Below are 22,515 nucleotides of genomic sequence, written 5' to 3' on the forward strand. Positions count from 1 at the left end.
GACTTCCAGAGACTACAGAAGAAGGAAGATCAATATTAAATCCATCAGAAGAGGGACTTTGATAGACACCACAGTCTAATCATGGGGCGTACTGAACCCAGGTGAAAGAATCTCATGAAAAGGGCACAGTGGCAGGATATTCCAGGACCCTTCGATCCTGCTTTGTTAGGGTGTCGGCAAGAATCATCCCTTGGAGCTGGTGTCCTCTTGTTGCGTCAACGGCTTGCACTCCAATACACCTTTATTGTAACTCAGAGACTGCACCTCTGACCAACACTGTGTGCCCACATAAAACTGCCCACCCAGCCTCCAGATCCTCTCCCCATTGGAGACAGACAGCCTCCTGTGTTCCTGGAGGATTACATCAAAGATTGAGAACTCAAGAAAGTCAGAAGACGACTAGCTGAATGGCTTAGAAGGGCAGACTAAATCCCTGACCCGAGGCTGAGAGTTCAGGCAGTGTACTTGTGCATCCGGGGACTGTTTGCTCTTGTTTTTGTGATGACATTTATACCTGCTGTACGTTGTTCACTGTAAAGTTTGGATAAAAGCTTCCCTCTTTCAGAGAAGGGGATGTGGGGCTAGTTGTGAATGTGGAACATGAGCACTGGGGGCCAGAGCAAGCAGCTAAGTGTCTGAGTAATCAGGAAATGGTCAATGTTTTGCTCATCTACACATGATGCACTGGGTCTCTAATCTCTTCTAGCCACACCTTACCCCCAAGCCACATATATTCTCTGGGGTCCACATGAGGCCAGTGTCATCTGCAAGGAGGCTGTTACATCAGCCCCACCTCTGGAGTCCCTGCTCCCTGGCTGTGTGGCTCCAGGGCTACCCATGGCCACAGCGGCCCCTGGACCATTTAAGGGAGGTTCCTCACTGCAGAGGGGCTGTGCTAGAAAGTGGATATAACCCAGGCTGGGTTTTCTCTGTCAGACAATCTCTGCAGGCCAGTGGGTGGATGGTGTGTCCTCCTAGCCCTGAGACCTGTCCCTGCCCCCTCTCTCCCTGTGCTTCCATGCCTTGCAGAGCATGAGCTGACCCGAAAGTACTTTTCAGTAACTTTTTTAGGTTTGCTTTTGTTAGGGGGTGGGGGGCAGAATAATTGTCCTGTCTGGCCCCTGCTTTCCACAGGCCAGTGTGGAACTGTTACAGGTGGATCTGAGAGCTCCAGAACCTGTGCTATTTATAAGCAACAGTGCTGTGTGTGTAAGGATGATATTCCAGTAGATTAGAGAGTGAAATAATCATGAAGAATATGCACTAAAGGGGTTTGGAAAGGGAAGGTATTAACGTTGATCCTTGACGCATTTCTGGGCGGGAATGTCACAATTCAACGCTGGTAACAATATGAAGAAGAAATCAGGGAAAGAATCGTGGGAGAGGGGAGTTAAAGAAATATGATCTTGCATCCCCACGAGGGATAAATAATGGATTGCAAATGCAGCTGAGATAGGAAAGTAATGCACCAGCCTAAACAGCACGGGCACCATACCTATGTGCTATTCAGGGTCGGCTCCAGGCACCAACTTTCCAAGCAGGTGCTTGGGGCAGCATGCAGAATGGGGCGGCAGTCTGTGTCCCATGGCAGCAATTCGGCGGCAGCCCTGCCACTCTTCCTGCCGAGGTGGCAATTTGGCGGCAACTGCTTGGGGCAGGAAAATTTGGTAGAGCCACCCCTGGTGATATTACTATGCATTTATTTACAAGGGGCAGATTGTAACCTCCGATGGATTCACAAAAGAGTATCTTGGAAAAAGTGCTGGTAATTAAGTCTATAGTGGATTTGGAGACTTGCAGCAATGTACAGCTAAGGTAGCAGTCTGGATTGGGGCCTGGAGTGGATCTTGGTTTCTGATGGAACTTTCCCCATAGTTTATACTAGATTAATATTCAGTGCACATTGCAGGAAGGTCAGCTTGCAAGACTAACATAATGAGCCCTGTTCGTACTGTGTGTAAGCTCAAACCCCTGCACTAACAATATTAGATTCCAAATCATGTTGCTTTGCTCTCCAAAGACCTTTTCACTGTAGAAGTGGGGAGAAACAACTTGAATTCACAATAGGAACAAACTGCATTTCCTCTAAAAATGATATTCTATTATACAACTACTAAAAGGAAAATGATGACAAAACCCCTTCAAGTAATACTAAGGGTGAAACACAAAGTGAAGGAAAACAAAGATAATTAGGAGAGAGGATAAAAATGGCACAATTAATCTCATTATGCCAATTCCTGGAAATATTCTTTCCCCTATCTTTGCGTGTGCCAATAAACTCCATGTTTTCTACTTTAAGTATTGCTGAAAGGAACACATGGATAATTCTACTTTTTACAAATCACTGTGTCTAATAACACAAATTAAAAGGAGCTCAAAAATCATTAAAATGTGAATTATTCCATACTTAAAGCAATAGAATCAATAAAAACAGAGCATAAAGCTTTATATAGCCATGTTTTCCAGACATGAAGAGAAAATCTCTATTTTCAGACTAAATTACTTATTTTTAGAGCTGGACACAATTTTGATGCAAAAACCTATACAGTTTTGTCAAAATGGATTATTTGGGGGGGGGGAATTCTCAGTTCTCAGTTCTGGTGAGGAAAATTTATTTTCTTGCAGGAAATGTCTCAATGAAAATTTTCACTTTCAGCTTTTCTGTTTAAAAACCCCAAAACAAAATGATGTTTTATGTAGAAAGGTGGCTTCGTAATGACAATTTGTTTTCCTTTGGCTTACAACTTTGTTCTAAATGATAAATGATGTGGTATACCTTGACTTTAATAAGGCTTTTGATACTGTCTCGCATGACTGTTTCATAAACAAACTAGGGAAATACAGCCTAGATGGAGCGACTATAAAGTAGGTGCATAACTGGTTGGAAAATGATTTACAGAGAGTAGTTATCAGTGGTTCACAGTCATGCTGGAAGGGCATAACGAGTGGTATCTTGCAGGGATTGGTTCTGAGTCCAGTTCTGTTCAATGTCTTCATCAGTGATTTAGATAATGGCATAGAGAGTACACTTATAAAGTTTGTGGATGATACCAAGCTGGGAGGGGTTGAAAATGCTTTGGAGGGCAGGATTAAAATTCAAAATGATCTGGACAAACTCGAAAAATGGTCTTAAGTAAATAGGATGAAATTCAATAAGGACAAATGCAAAGTACTTCACTTAGGAAGGGACAAGCAGTTGTACACATATAAAATGGGAAATGACTGTCTAGGAAGGAGTACTGCAGAAAGGGATCGGGGGTCATAGTGGATCACAAGCTAAATATGAGTCAACAGTGTTGCAAAAAAAGTGAACATCCTCCTGGGATGTATTGGCAGGCGTGTTGTAAACAAGACATGAGAACGTAAGAATGGCCATACTGGGTGAGACCAAAGGTCCATCCAGCCCAGTATCCTATCTGCCAACAGTGGCCAATGCCAGGTGCCCCAGAGGGAGTGAACCTAACAGGTAATGATCAAGTGATCTCTCTCCTGCCATCCATCTCCACCCTCTGAAAACAGAGGCTAGGGACACCATTCCTTACCCATCCTGGCTAATAGCCATTAATGGACTTAACCTCCATGAATTTATCCAGTTCTCTTTTAAACCCTGTTATAGTCCTAGCCTTCACAACCTCCTCAGGCAAGGAGTTCCACAGGTTGACTGTGCGCTGAGTGAAGAAGAACTTCCTTTTATTTGTTTTAAACCTGCTTCCCATTAATTTCATTTGGTGGCCCCTAGTTCTTATATTATGCCAACAAGTAAATAACTTTTCCTTATTCACTTTCTCCACACCACTCATGATTTTATAGACATCCATCATCTCCGCCCTTAATCTCTTCTTTTACAAGCAGAAAAATCCTAGCCTCTTTAATCTCTCCTCATATAGGACCCGTTCCAAACCCCTAAACATTTTAACAGGTTTCAGAGTAGCAGCCGTGTTAGTCTGTATTCGCAAAAAGAAAAGGAGGATCTGTGGCACCTTAGAGACTAACAAATTTATTAGAGCATAAGCTTTCGTGAGCTACAGCTCACTTCATCGGATGCATTTGGTGGAAAAAACAGAGGGGAGATTTATATACACACACACAGAGAACATGAAACAATGGGTTTATCATACACACTGTAAGGAGAGTGATCACTTAAGATAAGCCATCACCAGCAGGGGGGGGGGGGAAGGAGGAAAACCTTTCATGGTGACAAGCAAGGTAGGCTAATTCCAGCAGTTAACAAGAATATCAGAGGAACAGTGTGGGGGGAGAAATAACATGGGGAAATAGTTTTACTTTGTGTAATGACTCATCCATTCCCAGTCTCTATTCAAGCCTAAGTTAATTGTATCCAGTTTGCAAATTAATCTCTCGTTGGAGTTTGTTTTTGAAACTTTTTTGTTGAAGGATAGCCACTCTTAGGTCTGTGATCGAGTGACCAGAGAGATTGAAGCGTTCTCCAACTGGTTTTTGAATGTTATAATTCTTGACGTCTGATTTGTGTCCATTCATTCTTTTACGTAGAGACTGTCCAGTTTGGCCAATGTACGTGGCAGAGGGGCATTGCTGGCACATGATGGCATATATCACATTGGTAGATGAGCAGGTAAACGAGCCTCTGATAGTGTGGCTGATGTGATTAGGCCCTATGATGGTATCCCCTGAAGAGATATGTGGACAGAGTTGGCAACGGGCTTTGTTGCAAGGATAGGTTCCTGGGTTAGTGGTTCTGTTATGTGGTGTGTGGTTGCTGGTGAGTATTTGCTTCAGGGTGGGGGGCTGTTTGTGAGCAAGGACTGGCCTGTCTCCCAAGATCTGTGAGAGTGATGGGTCGTCCTTCAGGATAGGCTGTAGATCCTTGATGATGCATTGGAGAGGTTTTAGTTGGGGGCTGAAGGTGATGGCTTGTGGCGTTCTGTCATTTTCTTTGTTGGGCCTGTCCTGTAGTAGGTGACTTCTGGGTACTCTTCTGGCTCTGTCAATCTGTTTCTTCACTTCAGCAGGTGGGTATTGTAGTTGTAGGAATGCATGATAGAGATCTTGTAGGTGTTTGTCTCTGTCTGAGGGGTTGGAGCAAATGCTGTTGTATCGTAGAGCTTGGCTGTAGACAATGGATAGTGTGGTGTGATCTGGAAGAAAGCTAGAGGCATGTAGGTAGGAATAGCGGTCAGTAGGTTTCCGATATAGGGTGGTGTTTATGTGACCATCGCTTATTAGCACCGTAGTGTCCAGGAAGTGGATCTCTTGTGTGGACTGGTCCAGGCTGAGGTTGATGGTGGGATGGAAATTGTTGAAATCATGGTGGAATTCCTCAAGGGCTTCTTTTCCATGGGTCCAGATGATGAAGATGTCATCAGTGTAGCGCAAGTAGAGTAGGGGCATTAGGGGACGAGAGCTGAGGAAGCGTTGTTCTAAGTCAGCCATAAAAATGTTGGCATACTCTGGGGCCATGCGGGTACCCATCGCAGTGCCGCTGATTTGAAGGTATACATTGACACCAAATGTGAAATAGTTATGGGTGAGGACAAAGTCACAAAGTTCAGCCACCAAGTTAGCCGTGACAATATCGGGGATACTGTTCTCCGGTCACTCGATTAGAGACCTGAGGGTGGCTATTCTTCAACAAAAAAATTTCAAAAACAGACTCCAACGAGAGACTGCGGAATTGGAATTAATTTGCAAACTGGATACAATTAACTTAGGTTTGAATAGAGACTGGGAATGGATGAGTCATTACACAAAGTAAAACTATTTCCCCATGTTATTTCTCCCCCCCCACCCCACCCCACCCAACCCCCCACTGTTCCTCAGATATTCTTGTTAACTGCTGGAATTAGCCTACCTTGCTTGTCACCATGAAAGGTTTTCCTCCTTTCCCCCCTGCTGCTGGTGATGGCTTATCTTAAGTGATCACTCTCCTTACAGTGTGTATGATAAACCCATTGTTTCATGTTCTCTGTGTGTGTGTATATAATCTCTCCTCTGTTTTTTCCACCAAATGCATCCGATTAAATGAGCTGTAGCTCACGAAGCCTTATGCTCTAATAAATTTGTTAGTCTCTAAGGTGCCACAAGTACTCCTTTTCTTTTTGCTAATCATTTTAGTTGCCTTTTCTGAACCTTTTCTAATGCCAGTATATCTCTTTTGAGATGAGGGGACCACATCTGTACTCAGTATTCAAGATATGAGTCTACCATGGATTTATATGAGGGCAATAATTCTCAGTCTTATTCTCTATCCCTTTTTTAATGATTCCTAACATCCCGTTTGCTTTTTGACTGCCGCTGCACGCTGTGTGGACATCTTCAGAGAACTATCCACGATGACTCCAAGATCTTTCTCCTGATTAGTTGTAGCTAAATTAGCCCCCATCTTATTGTATGTATAGTTGGGGTTATTTTTTCCAATGTGCATTACTTTACACTATCCACATTAATTTTATTTGCCATTTTGTTGTCCAGTCACTTAGTTTTGTAAGATCTTTTTGAAGTTCTTCACAGTCTGCTTTGGTCTTAACTATCTTGAGCAGTTTAGTATCATCTGCAAACTTTGCCACCTCACTGTTTACCCTTTCTGCAGATCATTTATGAATAAGTTGAATAGGATTGGTCCTAGGACTGACCCTTGGGGAACACCACTAGTTACCCCTCTCCATTCTGAAAATTTCCCATTTATTCCTACCCTTTGTTCCCTGTCTTCTAATCAGTTATCAATCTATGAAAGGATCTTCCCTCTTATCCCATGACAACTTAATTTACAGAAGAGCCTTTGGTGAGGGATCTTGTCAAAGGCTTTCAGGAAATTTAAGTACACTATGTCCACTGGATCCCCCTTGTCCACATGTTTGTTTGACCCCCTCAAAGAACGCTAATAGATTAGTAAGACACAATCTCCCTTTACAAAACTGTGTTGACTTTTGCCCAACAATTTATGTTCTTCCATGTGTCTGACACTTTTTTATTCTTTACTATTGTTTCAACTAATTTGCCCGGTACTGACATTAGACTTACCAGTCTGTAATTGCCAGGATCACCTCTAGAGACCTTTTTAAATAGTGGCATTACATTAGCTATCTTCCAGTCATTGGGTACAGGTTTCAGAGTAGCAGCCGTGTTAGTCTGTATTCGCAAAAAAGAAAAGGAGGACTTTTCTAAGTTCTAAGGTGCTACAAGTACTCCTTTTCTTCATTGGGTACAGTAGCTGATTTAAGGGACAGGTTACAAACCATAGTTAATAGTTCCGCAATTTCACATTTGAGTTCTTTCAGAACTCTTTGGTGAATGCCATCTGGTCCTGGTGACTTGTTACTGTTAAGTTTATGAATTAATTCCAAAACCTCATCTAATGACACTTCAATCTGTGACAATTCCTCAGATTTGTCACCTAGAAAGGATGGCTCAGGTTTGGGAATCTCCCTCACATCCTCAGCCATGAAGACTGAAGCAAAGAATTCATTTAGTTTTTCTCTGCAATTACTTTGTCATCTTTAAGTGCTCCTTTTGTATTTCGATTGTCCCACTGGTTGTTTAGCAGGCTTCGGGCTTCTGATGTACGTAAAAAAACATTTTGTTGTTATCTTTTGAGTTTTTGGCTACCTGTTCTTCAAACTCCTTTTTGGCTTTATTTCATTTTTACATTTAATTTGGCAGTGTTTATGCTCCTTTCTATTTACCTCACTAGGATTTGACTTCCACTTTTTAAAAGATGCTGTTTTATCTCTCACTGCTTCTTTTACATGGTTAAGCCAAGCTATGGTGGCTCTTTTTTAGTTCTTTACTGTGTTTTTAATTTGCGGTATACATTTAAGTTGGGCCTCTATTATGGTGTCTTTGAAAAGTGTCCATGCAGCTTGCAGGGTTTTCACTCTAGTCACTGTACTTTTTAATTTCTGTTTAACTAACCTCCTCATTTTTGCATAGTTCCCCTTTCTGAAATTAAATGCCACAGTGTTGGACTGTGAAGTAATTCTTCCTCTATACTCTGCACTGATTAGGCCTCAATTGGAGTATTGTGTCCAGCTCTGGGCACCACATTTCAGGAAAGATGTGGACAAATTGGAGAAAGCCCAGAAAAGAGCAACAAAAATGAATAAAGGTCTAGAAAACATGACCTAGGAGGGAAGGTTGAAAAAATTGAGTTTGTTTAGTCTGGAGAGGAGAAGGCTGAGAGGGGACATAATTGTTTTCAAGTACATAAAAGGTTGTTACAAGGAGGAGGGAGAAAAATTGGTCATCTTAACCTCTGAGGATAGGACTAGAACCAATGGGCTTAAATTGCAGCAAGGGAGGTTTAGGTTGAACATTAGAAAAAACTTCCTAACTGTCAGGGTGGTTAAGCACTGGAATAAATTGCCTAGGGAGATTGTGGAATCTCCATCATTGGGGATTTTAAAGAACAGGTTGGACAAGCACCTGTCAGGGATGGTCTAGATAATACTTAGTCCTGCCATGAGGCAGGGGACTGGACTAGATGACCTCTCGAGGTCCCTTCCAGTCCTATGATTCTATGAATAGTTCAGTCCTGGTTGGGCCTTTGATGATCTTAGCCTCGTATAACAGGTGATCAAAAGACAAAGGCCCACTCTTAACCATGTAGCTTCAAAGGGTTTGGTCTTTGCATAACCAGAGGTGGGGACTTTGGATTTGCCCCCCCCCAATATTTCCCAGGAAATCCATTTCATACGCATTGTCTCCAAAGACAGTTCGTGTCTGCCACATTGGTCGCTGCAGTTCTTTGATAATCCATGCCCACAATAATATGTAACCTTTGCATTTAATACAATGGACTTGAAAGGATACTACAGGAAATCGCCCATTTGTCACATCTCACGTTCTTTATTATTCTTTACGAGTTATATGTTGGTAGCACTGAGGGGAGAGACTGGAGTATCCCAAACCTATTGTCCTTGGCACTATAGAAACATGTGTATCCAAAAGTGGGTTTCTGTCCCCATAAGCTTGTTTTCTATTTTGTCTGACATTTAATGTATTAATTGCAGTACATACAGTTAGATGGTGAGCAGCAAGTTATACATGAGTCTGTGATGCAGAATGATGGGGAAATAAGAAAAGGGACTGCTACATGCTAGATGTAGGTGCAGAAGCGTGACAGACCAGGGTGGTGACTGCACACAGAGCACCCTTAACTAGCCATCTAGAATACTGCATGCAGCCCAGAGCAATCTTCTCACCTTATTCAGTTATTCCTTCTTCAGAACACAGCTGGGCATTTGTCATTTAGGTTTTATTTTACTTTCCCTGAGTTGCACTGGGGCTTGAATGTCACAGTGTCCTTGCTACGATCAGCTTGCTAGACATCTGAACCAGAAACAGCAAAATAATGGAGGAGACAGAGAATCCTTAGAGCAGAAGAAAGTCCCAAGTTGATATTCTTGATTCTTTTTGATTCAGGCTACTTGAGCCTTTCTTTGCTTCTATACAAAATGACCCTATCTATGAGAAGACTGTGAGATACTTTCTCCGGTTGGGATACACTGGAAGCACATTGTTCCCTTAGTCCTGGCGCACAATTCCCAAGAGTGAAAGAAAAAGTAAAAATCTGGCATGTGCCCTAGAATTCAAGGTCTATAGTGTTGGAAATTGTTCTCTAAGAAAAAAATTGCATGGGAATGACCATATTTTCCACTGCTATTGTCAACATCTAATCCCTAGCAGCAACTATAATACAATCTTAATTTAAAGGACTAAGAACGTACTTTTCCTTCTGTACTCTAGGGACTTTTCTGCTCAACAGGGTGAACTCCATTCCAAAAGACTGAGTTCCCTAAAAGACACTTTCTCCAGGAATACAGCAACGTTAAAGGGCCAGAACTGTAGCTTTAAGCAAATTCTATCACAATGAAGACATATTGCCATTGGCTTCTTTAGGGTGTCTGAAGATGGTTTCAAATGTCCAGCATTGGGCAGGAAAAAAAATCTGTGACAAGGAAGCAGATAATTGGATGGAACATGGAGTCAGTGTTTCCTGTAATTACAATAACTTCAGTGTGGTTACCCCACATTTACCATGGTGTGTGAGAGATGAGCATCTAGTTCCTTACAGTGCATTCCCAACCTTCAGTGTTCAAAGCTTCAAGGTACCTTGGAGATCCACCCTAGTAGGCTACTTCATACAAGGCAAAACACAAGTCTGCAGCAATCTTTATTTGAAGTTCAGCTTTTAAGCCACCCACTGTTTAGAATATTACCAATGGAGGGCAAACCAGCTACGATACATGTCCTCTGATGTAATCAAGTGTGATCCGATGGGAGGGTGGGAGCATTCTGAACTGCACTAGGGTATGACTGATCTGTGTAATTTTTTGCTGAGAAATGGAAGAGGAGGCAATTCATAGCTTGAGATGACTTAGCTTCCCAAGCAAATGAGCAGGTGCAACATGTCATAAAATTGATTTTAACAGAGAACATGAACCACATTTGCCTAACTCGATATGGTGCAGCCTTCTGATTAAAAATGAGCACTGTACAATATCAGTAAGGCACATGTTAAATGGATTAAGAGCTAGCTGACTGGCGGATCTCCAAAAGCAGCTGTCAATAGGAATCTTCGTTGAACGGGGGAGATTGTAGTGGGGTTCCGCAGGGATCGGGCCTGACACTGTTCAACACTTTCATCAATGCTCTCAAAGTAACTATAAAATCCCTGCTGATAATGTTGGAGGCTGTCCCAAAGATTGGTGGAGCCTGTATTGTGATGGGATAGGGCAGTTAGAGAGCTCTGGATCGCTTGGTAAGCTTGAACCCATTCAAACAACATGGGTGTGCCAAATGCAAGGTTGCACATCCAGGAAGAAGAAACACAGGCCCTACCTATGGTGTGGGGGGGGGACTGTACTCTGGAAAGCAGGGACTCTGAAAAGGATTTAGGGGCCATAGTGACTGCAGTAAAACTTGAGCTCCCTGTGAAATGCTCTCACAGAAAGGGCTAATGTGATCTTCGGGACCCTATAGGCTAAACCAACCTGTCTACAGAACAAGTCTCCCCCTTCCCCCAAGGAGAATCAGCAGCAGGTGGCTGCAGTAAAGGAGGGGGAGCCAGGCTTACATGATGATAAATCCCTGTTGAGAAAAGGCTGGTGGGAGGGAAGCTCCAAGCAGGGGTGGAGTAAAGAAAGCTCTCCTTGCGGGGAGGCCTGGAGAAGACCCTGATTCACCAGGGCAGTGATGGGGAGTCCCACAGGACCTGAGAATGGAGGTGGGAAGTGCCTCAAGAAAACCCCAGCACTGGTAAAGGAGCAAACCAAGCTCTTGGGTACAGAGCCCTGGCCTGGAACCCAGAGTAGAGAGAGGGATGGGTCTCCTACCAGCCCCAAGGAAGGGGGGGTACAAGCCCATTGAAAGGGTTAGCAAGCTCCACAAGGGGGCTGCCGGCTGAGCCAAAGACAGGCTCAGGAACAGCCCCAGGGAGGGCAGGAGAATTTTGTTTGTTAAAGACAGTTTGGGATTTCTAGTTTGGGGCAATTGGGACCCCAGGGGGTGAATTAAAGATGGTGAGTTGGCCAGAGAAACCAGCACAGCACTGTGCGGCCAGTGGCAGAGGGCTGTAGGACAGTGAGATGCCATGCCTGGCCACAAGGGGTGCCGCCCATGCTTGGACATGCATATGCAGGGGCGCAGCGAGTCGGGGCAGGGAGGTGGCTTTCCCTCTGAACACTGCACTGGTGAGACCCACACAGGTGTTCTGTGCCCTCTTCTCATTCTAAAAAGGATGTTGAAAAACCAGAGATGGGGCAAGGAAGAGCCCCCAAAATGATTGGAGAGCTGGAGACGAAGCCTGACAGTGAGGGACTGTGGTGATGGCTTATCTTAAGTGATCACTCTCCTTACAGTGTGTATGATAAACCCATTGTTTCATGTTCTGTGTGTGTATATAAATCTCCCCACTGTATTTTCCACCAAATGCATCCGATGAAGTGAGCTGTAGCTCACGAAAGCTTATGCTCTAATAAATTTGTTAGTCTCTAAGGTGCCACAAGTACTTTTTCTTTTTGCGAATACAGACTAACACGGCTGCTACTCTGAAACCAGTGAGGGACTGAGAGAGCTCAAGCTGTTTGACTAGTCACAAAGCAGCTTGGGATGATTTGATTACAGTGTGAAAGGATCTTCACAGGGAGAGACTACCAGGTCCTACAGGGCGCGGTATCCTAGCAGAGAAAGGCAGAACAAGAACCAATGCTCTGGAAGCTGAAGCCAGACCAGTTCCAATTAGAAATGAGGGACAAACTTCTCACATAAGAACAGCCATATTGGTCAGACCAAAGGACCTTCTAGCCCAGTATCCTATCTACCAATAGTGCCCGGTGCCCCAGAGGGAACGAACAGAACAGGTAATCATCAAGTGATCCATCCCCTGTTATCCAGTCTCGGCTTCTGGCAAACAACAAGGATGATTAACCATTGGTACAAACTCCCAAGGGAAGTGGTGGATTCCATCTCTGGATGTCTTCAGATCAAGCCTGCATGCCTTGCTGGAAGATGTGCTTTACACAACACACGTTATTGGATTCCACACAAGAAGAAGTGGGTGAGATAATGGCCGGTGGTATGTAGGAGGATAGACGAGGAGATCAGATGGTCCCTTCTGGCCTTAATTCATAGGTTCATTCTATTTTTCTTCCCGATTGTCATGCTGTAGCTCTCTCCTCACAACATTAAATTTGGGGAAACAGTACAGAATACTTTTTCCTGAATGTTGGTTTCAGTCTTAAAACCTGTTTATCCTGACCAAGCTGATACCCCTCATGTATTTGTTCAAATGTTAATGAAAAGCAATCAGGTTTTACTCATACAAATGTGGAAAAGGCTTCCCACCCCCAAATGCAGAGCCCTGGTCTGTAGGGGACTGAATGGACCCTGCAGGGGGCGGGCATTAGGGTGTCTGTGTGTTTGCGTCAGGGAAGCCTGGCTGTTTAAAAATAGCCGGAGCCTCGCGAACCAGCTGAGCGGCAGCGAACCAGCGGAGCAGCGGGGACAGCAGAGCAGCTCACAGCAGGAGTTTGCCTGGGACTGGTAAGTATCCGAGTGTGTGTGTTTGCTTGCTGAGGAAGTATCCGAGCGTGTGTTTGCTGGGAGGGAGCCTGAGTGAGTGTCTGATTGGCTGCTAGCCTGCAGGGGGCGGGCATTAGGGTGTCTGTGTGTTTGCGTCAGGGAAGCCTGGCTGTTTGAAAATAGCCAGAGCCTCGCGAACCAGCTGAGCAGCGGGGACAGCAGAGCAGCTCACAGCAGGAGTTTGCCTGGGAGTTCGCCTGGAGTGAGCCCAGTGAGGCTTACATCTTGCCAACGTCTCTGAGGAAGCTCCGTAGTAGGTAGGTGATATGGAAGGGGGGGATTCAGCTGTTGTGACCTGCACTGGATGTGCCATGTTTGTCTTTCTTCCACAGGACAGAAGCGACTTTGTCTGTACAAAGTGCAAGCTGGTCTCCATATTGGAAGAGAAGATTGAAGGTCTGGAGCAACAGGTAACGACCCTGCGTTGTATACGAGAGACTGAGGATTTTCTGGACCAAACTCAGGATAGCCTTCTAGGGGCACAAAGCTCTAAAGATGTAGAGCAGGTTGCACAGAGGAGCCAAGAGGCCAGTGAAGAAGCTTGGCAACATGTGACCTCCAGAAGAGGTAAGCGGAATGTCCGGGTTCCAGTAACACAGACACAGGTAACTAACCGCTTTCATGTTCTCTCCACAGGTACCAATGCGGAGAGTGGACCAGATGATATGTCTGGGGGGAGAAAGCAGAAGGAGACTCCGCTGGTTGGGAGGCATGAGATGCGATGTCCTGAGGTTGGAGGTTCCACGACCACCACTCCCAAGAGGAGAAGGCGGGTGGTGGTGGTCGGGGACTCTCTCCTCCGGGGGACTGAGTCATCTATCTGCCGCCCTGACCGGGAAAACCGAGAAGTCTGCTGCTTGCCAGGGGCTAAGATTCGTGATGTGACGGAGAGACTGCCGAGACTCATCAAGCCCTCGGATCGCTACCCCTTCCTGCTTCTCCACGTGGGCACCAATGATACTGCCAAGAATGACCTTGAGCGGATCACTGCGGACTATGTGGCTCTGGGAAGAAGGATAAAGGAGTTGGAGGCGCAAGTGGTGTTCTCGTCCATCCTCCCCGTGGAAGGAAAAGGCCTGGGTAGGGACCGTCGAATCGTGGAGGTCAACGAATGGCTACGCAGGTGGTGTCGGAGAGAAGGCTTTGGATTCTTTGACCATGGGATGGTGTTCCATGAAGGAGGAGTGCTGGGCAGAGACGGGCTCCATCTTACGAAGAGAGGGAAGAACATCTTTGCCAGCAGGCTGGCTAACCTAGTGAGGAGGGCTTTAAACTAGGTTCACCGGGGGAAGGAGACCAAAGCCCTGAGGTAAGTGGGAAAGCGGGATACCGGGAGGAAGCACAGGCAGGAAGGTCTGTGAGGGGAGGGCTCCTGCCTCATACTGGGAATGAGGGGCGATCAACAGGTTATCTCAAGTGCTTATATACAAATGCACAAAGCCTTGGAAACAAGCAGGGAGAACTGGAGGTCCTGGTGATGTCAAGGAATTATGACGTGATTGGAATAACAGAGACTTGGTGGGATAACTCACATGACTGGAGTACAGTCATGGATGGTTATAAACTGTTCAGGAAGGACAGGCAGGGCAGAAAAGGTGGGGGAGTAGCACTGTATGTAAGGGAGCAGTATGACTGCTCAGAGCTCCGGTACGAAACTGTGGAAAAACCTGAGTGTCTCTGGATTAAGTTTAGAAGTGTGTGCAACAAGAGTGATGTCATGGTGGGAGTCTGCTATAGACCACCGGACCAGGGGGATGAGGTGGATGAGGCTTTCTTCCGGCAACTCACGGAAGCTACTAGATCGCATGCCCTGATTCTCATGGGTGACTTTAATTTTCCTGATATCTGCTGGGAGAGCAATACAGCGGTGCATAGACAATCCAGGAAGTTTTTGGAAAGCGTAGGGGACAATTTCCTGGTGCAAGTGCTAGGGGAGCCAACTAGGGGGAGCGCTTTTCTTGACCTGCTGCTCACAAACCGGGTAGAATTAGTGGGGGAAGCAAAAGTGGATGGGAATCTGGGAGGCAGTGACCATGAGTTGGTTGAGTTCAGGATCCTGACGCAGGGAAGAAAGGTAAGCAGCAGGATACGGACCCTGGACTTCAGGAAAGCAGACTTTGACTCCCTCAGGGAACAGATGGCCAGGATCCCCTGGGGGACTAACATGAAAGGGAAGGGAGTCCAGGAGAGCTGGCTGTATTTCAAGGTTTCCCTGTTGAGGTTACAGGGACAAACCATCCCGATGAGTCGAAAGAATAGTAAATATGGCAGGCGACCAGCTTGGCTTAATGGTGAAATCCTAGCGGATCTTAAACATAAAAAAGAAGCTTACAAGAAGTGGAAGCTTGGACATATGACCAGGGAAGAGTATAAAAATATTGCTCGGGCATGTAGGAAAGATATCAGGAGGGCCAAATCGCACCTGGAGCTGCAGCTAGCAAGAGATGTCAAGAGTAACAAGAAGGGTTTCTTCAGGTATGTTGGCAACAAGAAGAAAGCCAAGGAAGTGTGGGCCCCTTACTGAATGAGGGAGGCAAGCTGTGACAGAGGATGTGGAAAAAGCTAATGTACTCAATGCTTTTTTTGCCTCTGTTTTCACTAACAAGGTCAGCTCCCAGACTGCTGTGCTGGGCAACACAAAATGGGGAAGAGATGGCCAGCCCTCTGTAGAGATAGAGGTGGTTAGGGACTATTTAGAAAAGCTGGACGTGCACAAGTCCATGGGGCCGGACGAATTGCATCCGAGAGTGCTGAAGGAATTGGCGGCTGTGATTGCAGAGCCCTTGGCCATTATCTTTGAAAACTCGTGGCGACGGGGGAAGTCCCGGATGACTGGAAAAGGCTAATGTAGTGCCCATCTTTAAAAAAGGGAAGAGGAGGATCCTGGGAACTACAGGCCGGTCAGCCTCACCTCAGTCCCTGGAAAAATCATGGAGCAGGTCCTCAAAGAATCAATCCTGAAGCACTTAGAGGAGAGGAAAGTGATCAGGAACAGTCAGCATGGTTCACCAAGGGAAGGTCATGCCTGACTAATCTAACGCCTTTTATGATGAGATTACTGGTTCTGTGGATGAAGGGAAAGCAGTGGATGTATTGTTTCTTGACTTTAGCAAAGCTTTTGACACGGTCTCCCACAGCATTCTTGTCAGCAAGTTAAGGAAGTATGGGCTGGATGAATGCACTATAAGGTGGGTAGAAAGCTGGCTAGATTGTCGGGCTCAACGGGTAGTGATCAATGGCTCCATGTCTAGTTGGCAACCGGTGTCAAGTGGAGTGCCCCAGGGGTCGGTCCTGGGGCCCGTTTTGTTCAATATCTTCATAAATGATCTGGAGTGGTGTGGATTGCACTCTCAGCAAATTTGCGGATGATACTAAACTGGGAGGAGTGGTAGATACGCTGGAGGGGAGGGATAGGATACAGAAGGACCTAGACAAATTGGAGGATTGGGCCAAAAGAAATCTAATGAGGTTCAATAAGGATAAATGCAGGGTCCTGCACTTAGGATGGAAGAATCCAATGCACCGCTACAGACTAGGGACCGAATGGCTCGGCAGCAGTTCTGCGGAAAAGGACCTAGGGGTGACAGTGGACGAGAAGCTGGATATGAGTCAGCAGTGTGCCCTTGTTGCCAAGAAGGCCAATGGCATTTTGGGTTGTATAAGTAGGGGCATAGCGAGCAGATCGAGGGACGTGATCGTTCCCCTCTATTCGACACTGGTGAGGCCTCATCTGGAGTACTGTGTCCAGTTTTGGGCCCCACACTACAGGAAGGATGTGGATAAATTGGAAAGAGTACAACGAAGGGCAACGAAAATGATTAGGGGTCTAGAGCACATGACTTATGAGGAGAGGCTGAGGGAGCTGGGATTGTTTAGTCTGCAGAAGAGAAGAATGAGGGGGGATTTGATAGCTGCTTTCAACTACCTGAAAGGGGGTTTCAAAGAGGATGGCTCTAGACTTTCTCAATGGTAGCAGATGACAGAACGAGTATAGTCCAAGTTGCAATGGGGAGGTTTAGATTGGATATTAGGAAAAACTTTTTTCACTAGAGGGTGGGAAACACTGGAAGCGTTACCTAGGAGGTGGTAGAATCTCTTCCTTAAGGTTTTTAAGGTCAGGCTTGACAAAGCCCTGGCTAGGATGATTTAACTGGGACTTGGTCCTGCTTTGAGCAGGGGGTTGGACTAGATGACCTTCTGGGGTCCCTTCCAACCCTGATATTCTATGATTCTATGACCACTGGAGGGTCTGGTGGCGCCCTTCACAACTGTAGGACCTGGGTACTGGCAAAACTGGGACAGTTGTAACATGGTGATGAGAGCAAATTGCAGGTTGGGGTATGAAATGCATGTGGTATATTTTACACAGCATCTTCCTCGCTGCAGTCTCAGAGTACCTTCCAGTCCTGTACTAAGCAACCTGACTAACCTCTCTTTGAACATGGGATGGGACCTTCCTTGACAGAGTAGGGACAGGTTTCCCAGAGCCCTGGCACAGAGCCATTTAAATGAACCAGAAATGAAGTTGTGACTAAAGTTGCCCGTTCAATTACTCAGTGTAAATCCATTGAGTGGAAATTAAATGGAAACCCTATGCCCAGCCAGTGAGCAAGATTTTCAAAAGCACGGAAGTGACTTATGAGCCTTTTTCCACTGAAAGATAGCGAGATGCAAATGCTCTTGGAAACATTACTCAACGTGTCTTGGAGTGGCCTGTTTTTTTCTAGGAATCTTGCTGCTGGAAAGGCCTGAATGTCCCCAAAATGAAAAAAAGTTCCAATTTTCTAACCTTCTCTAATCCTTCTGCCTGAATTGGTCCCTCTCCCTGAGGCTCCAGTGACTTCTTCAGACCTTGCAGTTTGTAAGAGTTATGCATTTTCCAAGCAGAAACAAAGCCATATCACTGCTATGGTCAATCACATCTGAACAATGCAACTCAAATCCCTCACACTGAGTACTGAATATGCAAAGTGAATGGTTCACAAGCTATCTATAGATTTAAAAAAAAATGCCTCACAAAACAGTCAGGTTGAGTAAATTCAAGTAACAGATGGATTCAAGGAAATCATGATCCGTTTATGGGCAATAAGGTGGAGCTTATCAAGTAACTTATTCACTCATCTCTAGTTAAATTATAAATTAAATCTCCATGAATTAATATACTTTGCAAAGTATTCAGAGCAGAGTTTAGAAATACCCAAATCATTTCCTCATTTGTATTTTATTTGTTTTTGAAGAGCCTACAGTGCAGTGAATACTGATATATATATATATATATATATAAAACTATACTATTCCCAGAAAGTACATGTTACATGGTGTCTTGTAAATGCCTCAGGAGTGACTTAGAGCTCTGCGAAGGAAAAGCAATTGATTTGATACATTTCACCTGTATAAAAAGCTGAGTTAGGAAAAAAGAGAAGTTTTGCTCTATAAAGCACTGAGGTCTGTTAACATGGGCTAACTCCTGAAATGGCCAAACAAAACGAGAATAACTACGGCTAGCTCGACCACAGTGAAGCTCATAAATTCACACACACAGGAGTTGGAGGCTCCTGAACTGGGGAAAGGGAAATACCAAGGTTCAAATCCTCCTCCTTGAGATAGCGCAGCGTTGCATCGTCAAACTTCTCTCCTACTGAGGTGGCTGTTTGTGAAATGGTTTGGATCAGGTTACAAACAGGGCATGCATTTCCCAAACCTTCTGTAGGAAGGAAAGGAACTGCCTGAAAGGAGGCTTGTAGGGCCCTTTATGGTTTTGGGCCGATTGCCCCAGACCCATTTTTCAGATGGCTCATCACAGCACCCCTTGGCTGTAGTTGCTTGCCCCCTGCCCGATTTGGAAGTGCCAGCATATGTTGCTTGAGTCCCAGCCTGCATTGCTCATCTTGAGACAAGGTTTTGGGATGCAGGCAGAATTCTGGCTGCCCCTCTTCAGATGTGGTGAAGTAGGGGGCAAGCGGGAGTGTCTGGAGCTTTCTATTCCCCCATCCCATTGTACCTCGTGCAGAAACCAGGTACGGTACAGAGCCAGAATGCTCTCTCATTGCTAAGCTCTGGGGCCAGCCAGTGCATCCAGTATTTCTAAAGGGTCTTGGCTAGGCAGGAAGGGAGCTTGGCCAGAGTCCCACCCCCCTTAGGAGTCCTGCCTAGGCACTGGCTGAGGTTAGTAGGGGCACCGGGAAAGATACTGAGCACCCAGGAGCAGCAGGCCCTAAATGTTCTACCAAAGGAGTTACTTTGTGCTGCAGGTTCTGCTACAGCTCCGAGCATTGCGTGACACTCCCAGCACCATTAAGGCTCCTGCAGCGCTATCCTGGGTGGCTCAGAACATGTAAACGAACATGGCCTGAGTTTGTATAACTGCTGTCTGACCCGTTCTGAGTTCAGCACCCTGTATCTGAGAATGGCATCCTGGTGCTCCGGGCCTGTTTGAAAGTGTTTGTGCCTTTCTTGGTAACACATTCTCAGTGAATATCAATGAAAAGAGAAAACATGTTTTTACTGTTCTACTTCTTCCGCGGACATTGCTGGTTTCCACACACCGGCTTCCCTACAGCTAACTGAGAATTCTTGACTGAGGACGGAAGAACCCGTCCAAAATGGGGCGCGGGTTGTGGAATACATGTCAGTGTCTCAAAAGCGAGCTGTTTCTCTAGAAACTGGACCGAAGTTTTTCCTTTGAGGCTTTCCAACTAATAAATGTAAGGAGCACCATTCATATGCAGAATTGCACAATCAGCTCCAAGGGTCTCCCCAATAAAATATAACACATTCTATAACGCTGGTCATTCAGTTTAAAACGTCCACCATGTGCAGCCTGGTAACAGTCAGTAGAGCTGGTTGGGAACTGGAATTTTCATTCCATGGGAAATACTGACATTTCAAAGTTTTGGTTTTGGCCCAAATCAGACCAAAAAGCCAAAATTTTGAAATTTTCCCTGGAATGACAATTTAAAAAAAATAATTTGGAGCAATCAAATTGTTTAGCTTTGATAATGTTAAAATGCTATAAAATGTTATAATATAAAATAGTGTTTGTGTGTGCATGTGTGTGTGTGTGTGTGTGTGTGTATAGATAGATATTTTAAAAAACTAAGCAAAATTAATCAAAACTATAGCATCAGAAGAGAATGTTTTTCCATGATTGAAACAAAATAAGAAAGTAAAAATGATTCATTTCAATTTCTTCCTTGTAGTGGGGTGGCTGCCCCACTTCTATACTAGAGGGGGCTCCAGCAGGCCAGAAAGGCTGTGCGGATGGGCAGCCAATCCGAGAAGGCCTGCTAGGGAGCCAATCAGAGGCTGAGTAAGAGAAAGCCAATCAGGGCCAGGCTCAGCCCTATATAAAGGCTGCCAGGAAGAGCGCAGAGAGACCCTCTCAGGCCTTCAAAGGGTGAAGGTCTGTCTCCTGTGCAAGGGGATTAGCACCAGGGAAAGTGCAGCGCAGTGAGGGGAGCAGAAGGAACTCCAGCCCGGTGTCTACCAGGCTGCAGGCCCCGAGGGAAGGGCCAGGCCGGGCCAGTGCAAAGGGGATGAAGGGGATGCGACCCAGGGAGAGAGGCAGACAAGAGGAGAGAAGCAGGGCAGGAAGGCTGCCGCCAAAGGGTTCCTGGGTCAGGACCCAGAGTAGAGGGCGGGCCTGGGTCCCCCCCTTGCACGTACACCCAGCCTTTGCACGTGGTGATAGAGGACTGCACCAGACCCTTGGCAAAAGGGTTAGACTTTGGGGTGTGGTTGGCCGCTGTGGCTGGGTGAAGTGAAAGACTGCTGATAACCCTCCACCCCCCGGAAGGGGGTGAACGAGGACTAGGGGGCACTGCCGGAAGGCAGTGTCTTGAAGAGGACGCCACAAGAAGGGAGCAACACTGGTCCAGGCACCAAGAGAGGGCGAGAGACAGACGGGACACCACCAGTGGAAGGCGTTCCACGCTGGACTGAGCTAATTCCCTGACAAGTCAGCAGGAGGCGCTGCAGTGGTGAGTCCCAACCCTGTCACATTCCTGTTGGAAAATTTTGTCAAAATTGACACATTCCTGCAAAAATTTCAATTTTGGCGAAACCATATTTTTGGATGGCAAAGCGTTCCTTGAGCGTTGTTGTCTGATCAGCTCTATTACTCAATTCTTCTCTGTACGAAATGTCAACCCCCTCTGCCTGAGAACGAGCCCAGGCCCAAATGTGTAACAAAGCCCCAGAAGGAGCAAGGCATGAGTGATAACTCTTCAGGGACCTCTTTCCTTAACAAAATGAAATGTTCTGTAAATTGAGCTTGGGGTTACGCACACACACACAGCGTCTCTGGCCCAGGGTAACCCTCTGTAACATAGTACACAGGAAAGAGATTTCTGGTTTGGAGACAGCAGGTGAGCCAATGTGGTGAGACTTTTCCTTGAGCACTGAATCGCACAGTCCAAGGTATAGCCACATAGTGAGACTTTACGGGAGGGGCAGCACTGTCTATCCCATAGAGCACTGGCTTGGGAATCGGGAGACTTGGCTTCTATTCCTAGTTGTGCCACTAATCTGCTGGGTGACCTTGACCAAGTAACTTTCCCTCTCTGTGCCTCTATTTCCCCATCTGTAAAACAGGGATAATGGTACTGGCCTCCTTTAAAAGTGCTTGGAGATCTGTTGACAAGAAGGACTGTATAAAAGCTGGGGATTATTACTTTATGTGTATGTGGCCTACTTCAGTGCATTCAGTATTGTGCTGTATTCACCTCTTGCATAACAAAGCATTTTGAGTGTGTTGTATTTGCAGTGTCCCTTTCTCAGCTTGCTGTATAAAGGCCCTCCTCTGAAGAGCCCCACTTGGAGCCCCATGCATTCTGGGACTGGCCCCTGGCATAGTCGCAGGAGCTGTTCTAATTTATGGCGGGCTTGGACAGCCCTTGTGGGGCACTTTGCTGGCTCAGCATAGCCAGAGTGCGACATCAAATCCTCTCAATCCCCCAACACTCCTTCTGTCTCCCTGGCACACTCCTACACTGGGCCTCTAGGGACAGGGGCGTCAGAGAGTCATTCTGCCAAACCTACCCTTTGTGGGGAATTCCCACCAGAGTATTCCTGGGGCAGGTTAAGTCAGCTTTTGACTTGTGATTGCTAGCCATGAATGAGCTACAGCAGGTTTAGCATCAGGGCTGACACTGGTGTGAGCTCCCTCTCTGAACTGCTGCTGTTCTCCTCCTTCGGCATCACTCTGAGTGCTCCAGGCAGTACTTCGTTAAATCACGTCCGCTTGTGACCTGGGTCTGCCATCCCTTTGGCATTGTTGTTTGGAAGGCAAGCAAGAGCCTTGCTCTTTCCCTGTGTGGGCTTCCTTTCCGCCTGGTAACAAGAGCTCCCACAGAGAATAGAATAGGCTTCTCCAAAGCATTGACAGACACTGTCAGAGCAGGAAATGAGAACTAAATAAGCTGTGCTGGCAGCTGTCTTGTTTATGAGGATTCAGCA

Source organism: Dermochelys coriacea, chromosome 6 (genome assembly GCF_009764565.3).
Source record: "Dermochelys coriacea isolate rDerCor1 chromosome 6, rDerCor1.pri.v4, whole genome shotgun sequence".
Lineage (NCBI taxonomy): Eukaryota > Metazoa > Chordata > Testudines > Dermochelyidae > Dermochelys > Dermochelys coriacea.